Source organism: Cynocephalus volans, chromosome 2 (assembly GCF_027409185.1).
Source record: "Cynocephalus volans isolate mCynVol1 chromosome 2, mCynVol1.pri, whole genome shotgun sequence".
NCBI classification, from domain to species: domain Eukaryota; kingdom Metazoa; phylum Chordata; class Mammalia; order Dermoptera; family Cynocephalidae; genus Cynocephalus; species Cynocephalus volans.
In genome coordinates, this window is record NC_084461.1 from 87,639,300 (window position 1) to 87,657,500 (window position 18,201).

General features: G+C 34.2%; 1 pseudogene; it reads right to left on the bottom strand.

The window, feature by feature from the left end:
- Positions 1-1,717: 1,717 nt before the first annotated feature.
- The window catches only part of LOC134370539 (glyceraldehyde-3-phosphate dehydrogenase-like), a 42,472-nt pseudogene continuing 25,988 nt past the window's right edge, over positions 1,718-18,201 (bottom strand).

Here is an 18,201-nt window from a genome sequence, read left to right on the forward strand (position 1 = left end):
ACATTAAAAAAGAGAAAAATTATGAAATCAATAATCTAAGCTCCTATCTCAAGAACCTAGAAAAAGAAGGGAAAAATAAATATAAAACAAGTGGAAAGAAGGAAATAAAATTAAAAGTAGAAATAAATGAACTAAAAATAGTGAAAAATGAAATTAAAAATCAATGAAAAAAATTAATGGTTTTTGGAAAGATGAATAATATTGAAAAATTCTAGTAGGATGGATGAAGAAATAAAGAAACAGATTACTAATATCAGTAATGGAACAGAGAATATCTGTAGAATATGCAAACATTGAAAGGATAAAAAGGGAATACTACAGATAACTTTACATGCGTAAATTTGACAACTTAGATGAAATGGCCTAATTTCTTAAAAAAACACCAACTAGCACAACTCTGTAAATATCAATATATCCTTATATCACAAGAGAATTAAATTCATAATTTGAAATTCCCATAAAAGATATCTACAGGTCCAAATGATTTGACTTGAAAATTATACCAAATGTTTCAAGAAGTAACACCAATTAAACACAGGCTATTCCAGAAAATACAAGGGGAGGAAACACCTCTGAATTCATTTTATGAACCTAGTAGTACCTTGATACCAAAACCGTACTAAGACAATACAAACAAAAAGAAAATGACAAATTTCTCTCATGAATATAGACACAAAAATCCTTAAAGGAATATTAGCAATTGAATTCAGCAATATACAAAGGAATTGTATACCATAATTGAGTGGGTGTTATTTCAGGGATGCAATTTGAAAGTTAATAAATGTAATCCACCATATTAATAGGCTCAAGAACAAAAACCACAGGATTATATTAATTAATATAGAAAAAGCATGTGACAACAGTCAACACTTCCTCATAATGAAAACTTGCAGAAAAATAGAGATAGAAGGAAACAGTCACATCTAGATATAGTACGTTAATAAAAATCCTATACCTCATATTCTTTTTAAATGGCAAAGGTGTAGTAACTAGAATATATTTTTTAAAACTCTCAAACAGTAAAAAACATAAACAATCCAATCAGAACACGGGCAAGAGACATGAAGAGACATTTCACTGAAGAGGATATACCGTTTCATAGGCAAACGAAAAGATTTCTATGCTCATTAGCCAAAAAAGAAATGCAGATTAAAACCACAATGAGCTATCACTACATATCTATCAAAATAGCTAATTTTTTTCTTAAAAATGTGATAACATGAAATGTTGGCAAGGACTTGGAGAAACTGGATCATGCATACAGTGTTGGTGGGAATGGGAATGTAAAATGGTACAATAATTCTGGGAAGCAGTTTGGCATTTTCTTAGAAAAATTAAACACGCAACTATCACACAACTCAGAAATCGCAGTCCTGGACATCTATCCAGGAGTAATAAAAACTTCTGTTCACACAAAAACCTACAGAGGAATGTTCATAGCAACCTTATTCATGATAGCCCAAAACAGGAAAAATCGCACATACATTTCAGTGCATGAATTGTTAAATTGTTGTTCATCTATACCATTCACCTATAAAAAGGAACTAACTATTGATATGCACGACTACTTACCTGAATCTCCAGAGAATTATTTTTAGTGAAAATAGTTAATCCCCAAAAGTTACATACTCTCTGTGAGGAAAATGGAGTTCGTCTAGTCAGGCCCCCTTGCCTCATATCTGACTAGGTATGATTCAGCACGTCCGTTGTTAACCAGTCACCTGACAGTAGAGCTCGTGCGCGTGCTGCCGGTGCCCCTTGGCTCCTTGCAGCTGTTGTGTACTTTCCCTATGGAAGGCAGCGGCTCTGAACCGCTGGGCGGTGGAACTCGCATCTGGAATAAAGGATGTCCGCTTTGCCAGCGGCTACTCGGTTTTTCTTTTGCTTACCTCCCTCACCATCTGCACAGGAGGGGTAGAGGGATCTGTGATCCAGCCCGACCCTTTATAATTCCATTAATATAACATTATTGATAAAACAAAATTATAGAAAAGGAGAACAGATGGGTGGTTGCCAAGGATTAAAGAGGGGGTTAGAGGGAAGTAGGTGGGGATATAAAATGGCAACCTGAGGGATCCTTTTGGAGACATAACTGTTCGGTAGGTTGATGGTATCAATACCAATATTCCGGTTGTGATTTTGTACTACCGTTTGGGAAGACTTCAGCAGTTGTGGAAAACTGGATTAAGTGTGCATGGGTTCTGATTGCACTATATCTGTGTCAATTTGTGGACTTGAAGCAACAGCTGTGCCTGCAATTTCTCTACCTATTCCAAGATCCTTCTTCAGTATTTCTGACTATGGGCAAGATGCGTGTGTTCAGTTACATGGTGAAGGGCCCGGCTAAGGACACTGGTTTCTGCAACATAACCTGACATGTATGTCAAACGCAACAATAACGGACACAGATTTTGGTTCATCTCTTTTGAGTTCCAATAAGTGCTTGTGGGATCCAGCCTATTCATTAATCTTCCTCTCCTGATTGCCTTCCCTGTGGATTTCAATCTCCAGCATCAGATGCCGAGAACAGCTTTACAAAGACTGCTTAACCATCCCTTGCAATTGTGTAAACTAATACCCTGTACCAAATCCCTACACTATCTTCTGCTGGTCTCTTGTTGAACACTGATACAATCATGATGTGTATTATTTACCAAGGATAAACAAAGTCAGACATGAGTCAAAGTGGTAAAGACAGATCGTTGTAAGTAATATACTATACCAATTGGGAAAGAAGTCCAGTACGAACTGAACTCAACTTTGATTTATATAGAGGTGTGTGGGAAAAATGGGATAATTCAGTCAGGCTCCCTCCGCTCAGGTCTGCTTGGGAGTCGTGCAGCACATTTCTTTGTAAAGAAGTTGTGTGTGAGTGGAGTTAATGCACATGTACACCCATGTATCTTTTTAGTTAGTTGCTACCGTGTGTTCTTCAGTTTGTGAAGCAGAAGCTGGCTGGCAGAGTTTGCGTCTAAAAATAGAGCACGTTTACTCTGCTGTCAGCTGCTCAGTTTTTCTTCCACTTTGCTGGTAGCAGTTGAGTTTCTGAGTTTCTCCTCTGTACTGCATAGCTCCTAGTGTTGTGTGTGATGAATAAAGACTATTCCTTCTTCAACCAAGGCTCTTAGGACCTTTTTGCGGGTTACCTAGCTCACAGAACTGCGTGTGAAGGGTTTGTGAATGGGCTCGAGGGGTCTGTGAGCTCCAGACCCTAGCTCTAGCTCTACAAGGTGACTGGGCATTTTAAGTACAAAATGATAGAACAAGGAAGGGGTGAGTAGGGAGAGGATCAATAGAGTAAAGGAAATAAAAAAATTATAAAAAGAAGGAAGAGAGGGTTGGTTGATGTGAAATTCAACTGTGTTTGCTAACTGATACTTATGGAAGCTAAACTCCTATCTTCCCACTGAGACTGGGCAACAGGAAGTCTATTTTCAACAAATACTAAAGAAATTCTTTTGCAGTCTTGAATTTTCCCTGGCAGGTGCACTTTAAAGGGGGTTAGGGTCATCCTAGAGATGCAGCCTCATGCTATTATAAATTATATTATTGTTTTGTTCAAGTCTTTATAGACCAAGACTGAGATCTAAGTTGAGAAGAAAGCTCAAAGAGGACTGGCTAGCATTTGGTTAAGGAGAGAATCTTTGTTACCATGAAGCAGTTTTAAATAATGATTAATGTTTTATAAATTTTCTTTAGAGATATGCAAGTACTTATCTGATATGTCATCATACACTGAGAAATATAGCATTATTGCTTTACTAATATAAATAATGCTTCCTTCCGAGATAATTTAAATATATTGAAAGGCTATTAAATAAACACTTAAGGAGTTAGAAATATCTGTAGTACAAATTTAAGTTGGAAATCATTCTGTAATTTTATTATTCATGTATTCAATAACTTCATTTTAAGATAGCTAAATTTAATGAAAAGAATAATTTAGTACTTGCAGATTAAAAAAAGATGTTGATTGTGTTTAAAATATATAAGCCATTACAATATTAAAAACATGCCAACTCTAAATTTATGAAAGGCATTGACAATCTAACTCAATAGTATTAATTTTGGAAATATTACAGAAAGGACTTCAAAAGAAGACTTGTTTCATAGGAATGCTAAAATTCCAGAATTGTCATTGACCATCCCAAGATTCCTGTATTCCCTATTCAGAGCCACCATCTACAAGTTTGAATCATAAATTACCTGAGTATGTTTAAAATGCATAGTTTAAACATAAAAAAAGTAAACTGGCTTCTCAAGGTTTTGCATATTTGATAAATCAATAATTCTGTCTTCTAAGACCAAAATTTTGACACTTTCACCTTCACACAGTGAGAAAGGCTTTGGCTTTTTTGTAATCTTTATGTGAGGTTTAGACCGAATTTCAAATGACCAATAACAAGTGATACATAGCCAAATATTAAACTTCGCTTGCAGTTGCATGCCTGTGAGCAAATGGACTTGTACTATGGGCTTTGTGTACTAAGGTTCACATTTTGATTATGTTTTTCAGTATCGTCTGATTGAATAAATAAATGTCAATGTTTTCTTTCAAGTTTCTGGAAAGACTGATACATAGTCGATCCACACTTGGTGGAACTATTCAGAATACGGGCCACGATACTTGTATGTGGGAATATCTAAAATTCTCTTGTATAATGCTATTTTTCCTTTTCTCTTCTTTCCCTTTAGAATGTCATGATCATGTATTTCTCCACTCCCAACACGTTCAATTCTTTATTTTTTAGCCACATCTGTCTCTTAAGACTGTACACTCCCTTCTAAGACAATAGTAATTTTGTGCCAAGTCCCTACCTTTGTCTCTTTGAGTCTTTAGTAACCACCGGAATGATTGGCACGGTGGATTTATAAGCAGTTGTGCAATGATATAAAAATGTGAGTGAACAAATAAATGAGATGTTTCTTCTCTGATTAGCCATCAACAATCGCCTAATTCTCTGCAATTTCTGATAACTCATCTGTGGTATTTTTTGTGTGTAAACACCCTTAAGACTCCCAGGAGCCCCCATTCACCTACTGTTGAAGCTACGGGTATCATATAAAATGTATATGCCTTTAGGTTACAGCAGTTCAAGGACTCTCTTCAAGATCAATCTCTTAAATCCTCTTATGGACACTTTGTTCCAGTTGATTATTTTATTATTCTGTTCTGTTATTCTTGGATTCTGCCACTCCCCAGCCCCGTTTTTGTTGTTGTTGTTCCTGGTTCCTACACTGGGAGTACTCTATAAAGAAGACTTGTAAAGAAGTACTCTATAAAGAAGACTTATAAAGTGTCTTTAGTGAGCTTACATTCTAGTACAATATACTGATGGTTCCTGACTTAACATGGTTTGACTTATAATTTTTTCGGTTTACGATGAATTTATCCAAATGTAACCCCAACTCAAGCCCAGAAGCATCTGAACTTATAGTATTTCAACTTAACGATTTTTTGACTTTATGATGAGTTTATTGGGGTATTAAGTGCATTTTCAACTTATACTATTTTTGACTTATGATGAGTTATTTGGATATAATCCAATAAGTGAAGGAACACCTGTATTAGAAAAATGTGACCTAATTACACAAAGTTATTAGTAAATTGGACTGTATCAATACAAAAAACTAGAAATAATATAAATAGCACAGTAACACAAATAATTTTTAGGTAGACAAATAATTATTGCATCAAACAAAAAGGCACAAACTTACTTTATATATTAAATGGAACGATAAACAACTACAGATATAACTACCATATGATCCAGCAATCCCACTACTGGGTATATACTCAAAGGAATGGAAATCATCATGTTGAAGGGATACCTGCACTCTCATGTTTATCACATGGCTCAGGATTCTAGTAACTGGAAATTTCAAGATCAGGCAGCTACCTCTGGTGGGGGCCTCGTGCTACCTCAATTCGTGGCAGAAAGCAGAAGGAAAGTGGGCTTGTGCAAAGAGATCATATAGTGAGAGAAGAAGCAAGAGAAACAAATTGAGGAAGTCAGACTCTTTAAAACAGCTCACTCTCTTGGGAAGTAATTCATTCTCACAAGAGTGAGAACTCACTCACCCCCCAGGAAAGGCATTAATCTATTCATGAGGGATCCACCCCATGACCCAAACACCTCCCAACAATGCCACATCGGGAATCAAATTTCAACATGCGATTAGGCAGAGACAAACCATAGCACATAATTTACTCTGTGTGGCTAGAAATTAGCCCGATAATTATGATAAAGAGACAGTTGAATATGCCTGGGGAAATCTCAGTTTACCTGCTGTCCCTATATAAACATTAATATCACCATTGTTTCATCACACGAATGTCCTTATTTAGATAATACACCATATTACCTGTGTTGTAGTGGTTAAGGAAACAGGTTTAAAGCAGACTGGTTCCAACTGAAAGCTGGCTGCACTATTTATTAGCTGGTGATGTGAAAGGGAATATAAAGAGGTTTTTATTTTTTATTTTTTATTTTTATACATATATGTGGGGTACAATGTGGATTTTCAATAACTGTGTAGAATGTGTGGTTAGGCCCATATAGATAACTTATTCATCATTACAATACACAATTTGATTTCAGAATAATTAGCATTTTAGTACTTGATGTTTAAGCTGAAAGACACAGAATAGTAAAGCAGACATCAGTTGTTTGAGTAACTTATATCTATTTTGCTATTTACTGATGTAATATACCGAAAAGGCAAGTAGGCAGTGGAAGGAGAGAATGGGACAAGAAGGTGAATTCTACTGTGGGGAGAGCCGTAGACATACTTTCCTCTTGTACCAGTCTGTTTTTGTTGCTTATAACAAAATACTTGAGACTGGGTGATTTATAAAGAAAAATGAAATTTATTGCTTACAATTTCTGAGGTTGGCAAGTTCAAGGTCCATCTGGTGGTGGCAACAGTGAACCAGAGGTCTCACATTGCAAGATGGTGGAAGCAGAGAGAGCAGAGACACATAATCTCCTCTTTTAAAGCCCTCAGAACCATGCTCCTGACCACCATTTTTAATCCATTCACTATGGCATGGTCCTACAATCCAATTACTTCTCCAAAGCTCCAACTTCCAATTACCATAATAGGCTTTCCCATCCTCTTAACAGTCACAGTGGGGGCCAAGTTTCTAATACATAAAACTTGGGGGACACAATTCAAGCTTCAGTGACTTTTGGGGGTGTTGGGAAAACAGAATAGTTTAATCTTGCCCCTTCACCTCAGGTCCAGTTGGGTGTGGTACAGCACATTCTTTGTAAACAAATTGTGTGGGGGGTGGAGTTAGTGTGCATGTGCACCGATGTATCTTTTTAGTTTTGTTGCTATTCTCCTGTGTTCTAGAGAGTGTGTGGAGCCGCAGCCCTGAACTGCTGGCTGGCAGAGAGCTTGTGTGTAAAAATAGAGCATGTTTACTTTGCTGGCAAGTGCTCAGTTTTAACTTGGACTCTGCTGGTAGCAGTTGAGTTTCTGAGTTTCTCTTTGGACTGCCTAGATCTCAGGGGTGTGTGTGTGTGTGTGTGTGTGTGTGTGTGTGCGCCTAGATCTCAGGGGTGTGTGTGTGTGTGTGCGCGCGCCTAGATCTCAGGGGTGTGTGTGTGTGTATGTGTGTGTGTGTGTGTGTGTGTGCGCACCTAGATCTCAGGGGTGTGTGTGTGTGTGTGTGTGCGCGCGCCTAGATCTCAGGGGTGTGTGTGTGTGTGGTGTGTGTGTGTGTGTGTGTGTGTGTGTGTGTGTGTGCTGAATAAAGACTACTCTTTCTTCATGTATGGCTCCAAGGACCTTTCTTCCGGTTACCTAGCTCATAGACCTGAGTGTGAAGGCTTTGTGACCCAGTCTGGACAATGGGCTTGAGGGGTCTGTGAGCCCCTGGACCCAGCCCTAGCTCTATAGGGGGGACATAATTCAATCCACTACACACCTCTCTCTCTCTCTCTCATTTTTTATTTAAGAATTTAAACACTATATTTTAGTCTCTTATCTGAAAATAACACCCAATCAATTTCTTGACTCTTTATTTTTATGTCAAATCTCTACTTTTGTTTACCATCAAACTCCTCAAAAATTGTCTAGCCATCCAGAATTCAATCCTTTACTTCCACTTTGCACTTTTTGTCACTTTAGAACTCCACTGAACTTTCTTAATATAATACTACCAACAACCTACTTGCTGCTGACTTTAATGACCACCATTTCTCATTTACCTGACTTTGTATTAGCTCTCAGTTGTGTCAACCACTCTCTTCTTAAAATACATTATTACTTGATAGCACACTCTTAAGTTTCTCCTACTTTTATGGCTACTGTGGCTACTGATGGTTGCTTTATCTCTTATGTAGTTTTTCAGGACTCAGTCCTAAAGTCTTTTTTTTTTTTTTTTTCTTACTTGTATATGCTGTCTTCCCTGTTGAGTCTAAATCATTCCCATGGTTTTAAATTCAATTTAAATAGAAACAGTCACATATTGATGTTTTTAGACTTACTTCTCCAATCCTGATCTTTTGGCTGAGCTTCAGACATATGTATCAAGACCTACTGGCCTTTGATATGTTCAAAACATCCAAATGTTAAATCCTGGTCATTCTCCCTAAATCTGAATTACTTCTATAATTAACCACTAGTTATTCCAAAAGGAAGCATCCTTCATCAATAATTATGTCTCTATAATTTTCCACATCTAATCAATTACTATTCTGCTGGGAAGATCTTCAAAATATTTCAAAATGTCATCAACTTTTCTCCATTTCTATTACTATCAACCCAGTTCAATCTACCATCTTATAAAAAATATTGTCATGTTTTTTTTATTTTCTCTTGTGTAGGAATTAAAGCTTGTTGCTGAAGATAAAGAGAAATTGCTAAGCTTCAGTAAACTTTATTCCAGCTGCCTAGAAGAACAGGAAAGGAACTGAATCGGAATATGTAGAAGGACTTCAATGTAGAAAAAAGGTCTGAATAAATTTTTAAATTTTAAATTTATATTGCTACCAATTTGCCTGTTAAAGAGATCTTCTTCCCCAGCATCCTGGCAGTGGAAGTAGAAAACAGAGGTTTTTTGTTTGTTTGTTTGTTTGTTTTTAATGCTCCAAAGGACTGAAAAGTGATAGTGATTATGGTTATAATAAGTGAAATAATGCAGATATGGTGAAGTTGGATAGAAGATGAAATGAAGACACAAATCTATTGATAGACTGGAAGAAAAAGGAGGAGTTATAAGACAAGGTCATGATGATAATATAAAAATAATTGTTAATAAATCACAACTTTATGAAGCACTATCTTTGTATTCTCTTATATATCATTTTATAAAATAATATTCTTACTGATAAGCTAGGCTGGCTTGAGGAAAACAGTTGTATATTCTCTCTTTGCATTCATGGGATTGATCTAGAATGCTATAAATTTCTCTGTAGAACTAAATAATCTCAATATCTTGATTAACATCCATTAATAACTATATTATGTTATTTGATAATAGAACCGACTTTGCCTTACAAATATATTTTATCTGACCAAAAAATATTCAGAGAGCAAAGTGTCTTTGATTTTGTTAGCTGAGTGTGAGGAACAGCAGCAACAACAAAAATAGCTGGCCTGCAAATCCTATGACCATGCTTCTCATTCCCTACTTTGAACTGCACAGAAAATTCTAATAAATGATTCACATACAGGCATGCTATGGCTTTCTCTTGGAGATCACATTGCTTATTTACTAATACTCACCTATTATAGGCTCTAAGATACTTGGAATCAGGAAACCTGTTCAACTTTTTAAAATCCATATTTTATTATCTCATTTCACAAATAAATCCATAATTTGTCACACCTATTAATATTCTTAAGAAAAAGTGTACAATTTTAAGACTCTAGAGTGAAAAGGAAGTCCATAAAAGCCATTATGTAACGAAGTAACGATGGATCATTGCAAAGGGGTAGAAGATAAAGTAGGCTTAGAAGGGCTGCTGTAAACCATGTCACACAGTTTTATATCCTCTGGAAAAACACAGCAAAGTACAGAACAGATTAAAAAATAGTTATCAAGAATACAGGGGGAAAGGGGGCTTATTATTAAATGCTTTTATTTTATCGCTAATTCTCAAGTTGCAACTCTAAATATTTCCAGGTTCTAACTTTAAATGCTGAAACTGCAAAGCTAATTACATTATACAGAAAAGAAAAAACTGGGAAAAAAAATTAAATCCTGTCTAATTTCTTTTAGGCAGATTCAGAATTGAGTAATTTAATTTTACTTAATATCATTAGCTTTGGGTAAGAGATGTGAATGGCAGTGTAGTTGAAATGCATATTTGTAATGCTCTATTTTTATGGAATAGCTATAATTTGTAGCTTTAAATACTTCCCCAAAATCAAACTTTGACCATATGTTACCATTGAGAAATAATATTTCTTCATGTCATCATTCATAAAGGATATCTTGTGCTATAGTTTTAAGAATGGTAGAAATTTAGAACACTACAAAGTAATCAAAGTTTTAAATCTTCACAGGTGCAATTTTTAGCTCATGACTGCATATTTTTTCCAATGAACTTTATATATTTTTGAAAATACAGGCTCATATTTCACTTAGCTTAAATATAATTTTTTTCCAAAAAATATTTTATAGCACTCAGCTCTTTTCATGTAAATAATATCTATCATCTTACACTAGTCAGCATATTATTTTAGAAGACTATGGAATAGCTGGAAAAATTTTGAAAAATCAAACCTTTTGAAAATATCTTAATAAGAATAACTATTTATGTGGCCCTCTGAAGAAGGTTAAAAGAAAATTTCTGCTTTCTGCTTCCTGATTTATAGTCAAGTAACTAACTGGCCCTCTCCTTGTCCACCCCCAGTTCCCATGTTTGACCTTCTTTTACACTTTGATCTGGTGAGGGGGTTGCCAAGAGGAACACCACCTTCATCAATCACTTTCATACCATCCAAAAGTACTAGTAGAATTCTCCAGCATCTGTTCACAAAATATTCAAAAGTCTGGGAGACTCAAGGGCTTCTCAAAACTTTATCCACCTTTCCACTTCTGACACAAACACAAATATTTACATGCAATGTGTGTGTACAGTTTTCTTTGTCGAACTTAGTTATTACTTCCATTCAGATATATGTAGACCCTGAGGAAGAGGTGAGATTGAGGGAGGGAGTGCATAAGATTAGTAATCTTAAGATGGCCAAGCTTCCAGTCCTTGTCTTCTTTCAGTATTTTATTTATATTCAGGAAACCTCAGTTGACTCTTTGAATGCCCCAAATGACTGTTTTCCTGAAACAAATGTCCAGCTAACTCTCTGAAACACAATACATAATAAAATAGCATACAGTTTCACCTTATAATTTATCCTCTTTTTTATAACATTCTTTCTTTTAACTTTAGTCACCAATTTCATTTTCAGGTATCTTGTCTTCCAGTCCTTATTTCTTCCTTCTCTGTTCTATATTGAATGTGAATACTTGGATGGTGTTTCTCTTTTGTGTTTTCCTGAATATTCTTTTTCCATTTACTTAAGGCAAATATGGTAAAATGATAACAAGATTTGAATGCATTAATAAAATGAATATTTTGAACATACCATGACATCAAATGCCATCTATGCTGAGTTAAGCTTTACAAAAGCAGTTTAAAATATTTCTGTGTTCACAGTGACAAATTGTTTTACAAGTGTAATGTTTTTTTTTCCCTACCTTTACTAAAAGTTGGTGCAAAATTGTGGAATGTAAAACACTGATTAATTGACATATTCTTATTTTAGAATATTGTCAAATGTAATTCCTTATGTATTGTGAAGTATAAGAGAGACACATATTTTTGCTAGGAAAATTAACAGAATGATTAACAGAAAATGAGAAATATGGGCTGGCCAACTCAGTTGGTTAGAGTGCAGTGTTGTAACACAAAGGTTGAGGGTTTGGGTTGCAGTATCTGCCAGTCGCCAAAATCAAAACAAAACAAAAATGAGTAAAACAGAAATTGAGAAACATTTGTTTTTCAGTTCTTCTGCTTACCAGCTTTGTGATTTCATCCAAGATATTTAATTTCCCTGACCATGGATTTTGCTAAGTTATTAAAAGGAACTAATAACGCTTGCCCTACCCACGTTCACAAAGTCCATTTAACTTAATGGATATGTATGCATTAACTTAAGTAAACTTAGAAATCGTAGATGACTGTTCTTTATGAAAACATGAAAATGTATTAGAGTGTAGTTAGGGCTCTAGACAGAAGTAAGGAGATAATTTTGAAATCTCAGAGCAGAACACAGGTGAGGTAGAACTGCAATTTATATCTCATATAGGAAAGTTTAATTTGGCACCTGGTTAAGAGACTTTGCTCTAGGTCTTCGATCATGACCAAGATGTTTGTCAGATGTAGCACTAGGTCTTCAATCACAGCCAAGCTGTTGGTCAGCTCTAGATAACAATGTCATGTGTGGTAGTGTAATAAGGAGTTTATGTTTCCATCTTTATGATAATCTGGATTTGTATTGGGAATTGATTTTTTTTTTATCTTACAATGTTTGTCAGCCTTGTAAAACTCACTTTATCAAACGTTCAGGTTTGTTTAGTAAATTTACTGGCAAAGAAGGTAACAATGTTGATCAATTAGTCAAGGATGATAGAATAAGAATGCAGTGGTAGTTGTCACTATGTCCAAACTCTTCTTAAATTTTTACATTTCTTGCTCTACAAAAGGACTGGTTAGAGAAAGTCTGCTTTGAGCCTAGGATTACTAGTTTAAGTCTTAGAGAGACAGTAAAACATAAATAGGATCTTTGTTCAGAAAAGGTAAATCATAAATCAATGTCCTGGTTCATTTTGTTGCTTGCCTCAGATTTTTCAAGGTCTTTTTGGCCTAGAAGCAGAATATATCTAAGTTTTCCACCCCCACTCACCTCTCACAGTCAGTTAGCACACAGTACTGGTAATAAAGCATTATAACATTGCTAATCATTTTTCAAATTACTAATTAGTTATGACAACCACTTTTAAAATTTTTCTTCTGTAGTACATACTTCTCAGACTTCTTTAAAATATGTCTACTTCATGAACTCAAAATGGACCATTGGGTAAATTTCCAAGTGTATAATAGATTTAAATCTTCCCTGTTCAATGCATATATGCCAAAAGAGATCAGTTTAATTGTACATGCTAAGTTACATAAAGAAAAAAAATCATCTATAAATCCATGCACATAGTGATGATATGATTATCTTGAATATTGGTACATTTGGACAGGTCATCAAAAATTTATTACCTGTTATTAATCTTCTGTAAAGAAATGGTTTTTAAAAACGTGTAAATTCAATTTTATTTATACTATCCAAAGGACTTCTAACATCATACTCCATACTGTCCACTACTGTATTATCCTAAACTTTTACAAATATAATAAGTTGCTACTTCCTAACAGCTGGAAAATGCTAAACATAGTCTTAAGTCTAATATTCAAGTAAGAGTAGAGAAACCATGCCCTGGATCCCCAGTGTAGTGTGCCCTATGTTAGCAGTCACTGTAGAAAAGCAGACCCAAATTCCCACAAACTTTTCCACCAAGTATGTTTAAAACTAAGCATCCAGGACTCCACATGGAAGTTAGGCAGTTTGCACAGCCTGATCACAGCCCCCTTGATGGTCATCATTTTCTCCCCTGGCTCCTGGGAGAGAAGGGAGAAAAGGAAACCAATTAAGGGGGGAAGAATATGAAAAACCAAAAGAAAACAAAGAATAATTTGCAATTGTTACAATTTGTAACGTATTTCCTTATTTTGCGTAGAGGCAGTTGTAGTTATGTAATCTTGAGGTTAGAATCAATCTTGACATGCATCTAGTCCAAATAGATCAAAGTCTCTGCATACTTATGTATTTTTTGAAAGTTATTGAATTTGGTTGAATGGAAAGCACATTGGAGGTGGAGTAATAATATTTCACTTATAGTATATGAGGACATGGAAATGTCACCTAATTTTTCTAAGTCTTGCTATGACATTGGTTGAAAAAAAAAAGAGAGAGAGAGAGAGAGAGAGAAAGGGTATAAACATATTTACCTATCCATATTGTTGCAAAAGTGCCTGTGAAAATATTTTGAAAATCCGTACATGTTGTCCAAATATGACATGCAATTATCATTGTCTTTTATTTGTAGCAGCACACAGAATAAAAGCATCAGGATGTGAAATAGAAGTTTAGTTGACTAAAGAAGAAGCTTTATTGCCTTTTTAGATTCAGAAAAGGCCTAGAGAAGAAAAGAATACTATCAAAAGAAAATGGTGAAAGCAAAATGGTTTAAAAAGACATTCACAAAGAGAAAACAGGTTAAATAATATATCTTATCCAGTTATAAAAACTATATGGGAGCTGGGGCATAACTGTTTCAGGATGAAAGAAAAATAAATATATAAAAGAAAAACCAATGAAATTGGAGATTGAAGTTAAAAAATGTTCTAACTGCTGGAAATAAAGAAGCAAGACTGTGCTCAACATTAAACACTAAAATGAGAACAGTTAGCAATTTTTTGAAACATAAATAATATCCTAGTAAAGAATAATGGTCATAATATTTGGATACATATTTGCATGAAAGTTTTTATTTATTTATTTATTTATTTATTTATTTATTTATTTATTTATTTTAATTTGTGGAAAATACTCCAAATAATTAAATGTTCTTAAAGAAACAAGGGGTTTTGCTGCAGACCTAAATCATGATTTCTGAGATTTGTTTGGAGGAGACAAGATATACCATAACCTTGGTATGGCTAAGCAGGATTAGATGAAGATTCTTGATGAAAACGTTTGTAAAATCAAGTCTGACACTTATTGGAATCAGATATTTTTTTCCTGTGGTAAAAACAGTAAAGAGATAAGTAGGAATTCTATTTTATTTTATTTTGGGGGGTACCGGTTAGTATGGAGATCTAAACCTTGACCTTGGTGTTATCACCACCATGCTCTAACTGTGTGAGCTGACTGGTTAGCCCTGGAATTTTATTTTCAAAACATTTCATAAAACAATATGTTTTAGGGTAACTAAGATGAGGAATGAGCTGTGCCAAGCACTATAGAATTTAATTATTATTATTTTTTTATTGTGTTCTGTGTTGGAAAGACATCTCTTGCTTTGGCTGAAGACCCCATTAGGTGCTTTGCTATAGTAGTGTCTACTGAATGGGAATGGCTGGTGCTTTCAATCCTGTGACCTACTATTTTAAATATTCCAGGAATATTGAAAGGAGAAAGGCCTACCAAATGTAAACTTCACTTCTATTTAGGTTCTTGATGCAAAATTATTACCTGCTCTCCTACTCTGGGAAATCCATTTAGAGCATATGCAGGGCGTGGACAACATGAGAGTGGTTTATTCTGAGAAAACATCATGAATGTTTAAAAAATACGAGGAATAATTATGTTCTATAATGTTGAATACACTAATTATCCTGATTTGATCATCACACATTGTACACAGGTATTGATATTCAACTCTACCCCACAAATACATGTAATAATTATGTTTCAATAAAAAGTAGCTCCAACTAAAATATAAATAAGTAAAAATAAAAATACAAACATTTAGAATCCTTTCCCATGATGTTTTTATAACAACAGATGGTTAATATATGATATTGTTAATAAAGGCAAAAGTAGGAAGTAAAATGTCAATATGTTCTCTTCAATGATTACAAAATATAGATAAAACTTTAAAAGTAAAAGAAGTTCAGTACTCCAATGGAGACATTATTATATTATAGAATTTGGGAGCTAGTTTGGGTTAATAAGCTCAAATTATTTTTTGAAAAGTGGCAAGTTATAATTATGTTTAAGTTAAAGACTTTAGGATTAAAATACATATCTGTACAATGCTCCTGAAGTGCTAAGTGCTTACTTATCAATTTCCTAAGGGGTATAAGGTTTGAAGACAGGAAGTGGGCAATCATAAATAGATATATGTATAGATATACAGATTTACAGATAAACATGATTTCAGGTTTTCTATTTTTCCCACCTTTATTTCCTCTCATTTCCAGTATTTGAAATTTAATATAACAGTTTAATCAGTAAAGAGAAATTCCAAAAGACCTCACATTTGGCAATGAATTTTTAGATACAATATAAGAAGCACAACCCATGACGGATAAAATTAATAAGTGGGGCTTCATTAAAATAAAACAGACAAAAAGAAAAGTCTGTTCTGTGAAAGACATTGTTCAGAGAATCAAAAGCAAGTCATAGCCTGGGAGAAAATCTTTGCAAAATGCATACCAGATAAAGGACTTGTATCCATAATATGCAAAGAGATTTTAAAATTCAGCAACAACAAAACAAACAACCTCATCAAAAATTGAGCAGAACATCTGAAAGACAACTCCTTAAAGAAGATATACAGATGGCAAATAAGACTATGAAAAGTTGCAGAACACAATTGTCATTAGAAGATTGCAAACTAAACAACAACATACTGCTATGCACCAATACAAATGGCTAAAATCAAAAAAAAAAAAGCGCAAAACAAAATGCAAACCTTATGATGACAATTGCTTGTGAAGATGCAAAGCAAAGAAACTCTCATTCATTGATGGTTGGAGTGAAAAATTGTACAGCCATTTTGAAAAGTTTACAAATTTCTTACAAAGCTAAACATAGTCTTTCCATCTGAACCATTAATCAAGCTCCTAGATATTTACCCAACTGATTTAAAAACTTATGTCTACACCAAAACCTGCAGATTAATGATAATCGTAGCCTTATTTAAAATTTCTCCAAACTGGAAGCAACCAAAATATCCTTTGATAAATGAATGGAGAAACAAGTGGTCTATTCATTCAATGTAATATTTTTTCAGTTATAAAAATGAACAATCAAGACACATAAATGCAAGCATTAATCTTGCATGAATATTTTTAAATGAAAAAAAGCTAGTTTTCAAACTTTGTGATTCCAATTTTGGAAAAGGCAAAATATGGTAGCTGGGTTACCAAGAAGGCTATTGTTTCTGGGTGTTTAAAGAGCACCTAAGTAAAAGGAACATATTAACTGAATGACAGGAAGTAACCAGCTCTCTGAAGAAATCTATCTATTCTGTTCCTTAAGCAGACCAGTATCATGATATGTGTATAGGACACAACAATTGGAAGACAAGATACTTTCATGTTAAGAAACAGAAAGTCTTGAATGGTGTAAGTGGTGATGAATAAGGAAACAGCATGGTATGGGATGAGCTTTAAAAGTTTAACAGGGACCAACATATGTGGGGCTTAGTAGGCCATGGTGATAAACATGGATTTGATTTTAATTTTAAGGGGAAATCACTGCAGGATTTGCTGGTTAATTATTTCAAATTTTACCTGTGTTTCTTTAAAATGATAAAGATTTTCTAATTTAAACAAATATTTATCATTTTAATGTCCAAAATTTGGAAGCAAGCAGGATGTTCACTACCCTACCATAAATATTATTGTGAACTTTCAGGGTACTGAAATTACATTATACACAGAAATTAGGGAAATAACTCAGAAAAATAAAATTAACTTTTTAATATATTATTTAAAAACTTACTTAGAATTAAGTAAAGCTTTGAAAAGTAGCTAATTATTATGGCTGATTAATAATCAGTTATTATAAAATCAGCAAAAAATAACTAGAACTTATATTAGTTAAAAATTCTGTGACCAATAACGAAACATTATAAGAATATCTAGAATGACTCTAATAAAGAATCGTGAAAACCTTGTATGAGAAAAATGACAAAACTTCAGTGTATAAAAACAATTTCAATAGTCAGATAAATAATGTGTTTCTGGATCTGAAGAGTTTCAATGCACTTAAAATGTTTAAGCTCATTGTAGAGATTTTTCACCTCCTTGGTTAAATTGATTCCTACCAAAAGAAATTTAAGAGGACATAAAAAGATAGAAAGACATACCATGCTCTTGGATGGGAAAGATTAACACTGTGAAAATGTCTATTTTATCCAAAGCAATCTACAGATTCAATGCAGTCCCCATCAAAATAGAAATGTCATTCTTCACAGAAATACAAAAAGCAATTCTAACATTCATATGGAACTTCAAAAGATCCCGAGTAGCCAAAGAAATCCTGAGCAAAAAAAATAATAAAGCTGGAGGCATAACACTACCCAACTTCAAATTACATTACAAATCCATAGTAACCAAAGCAGCA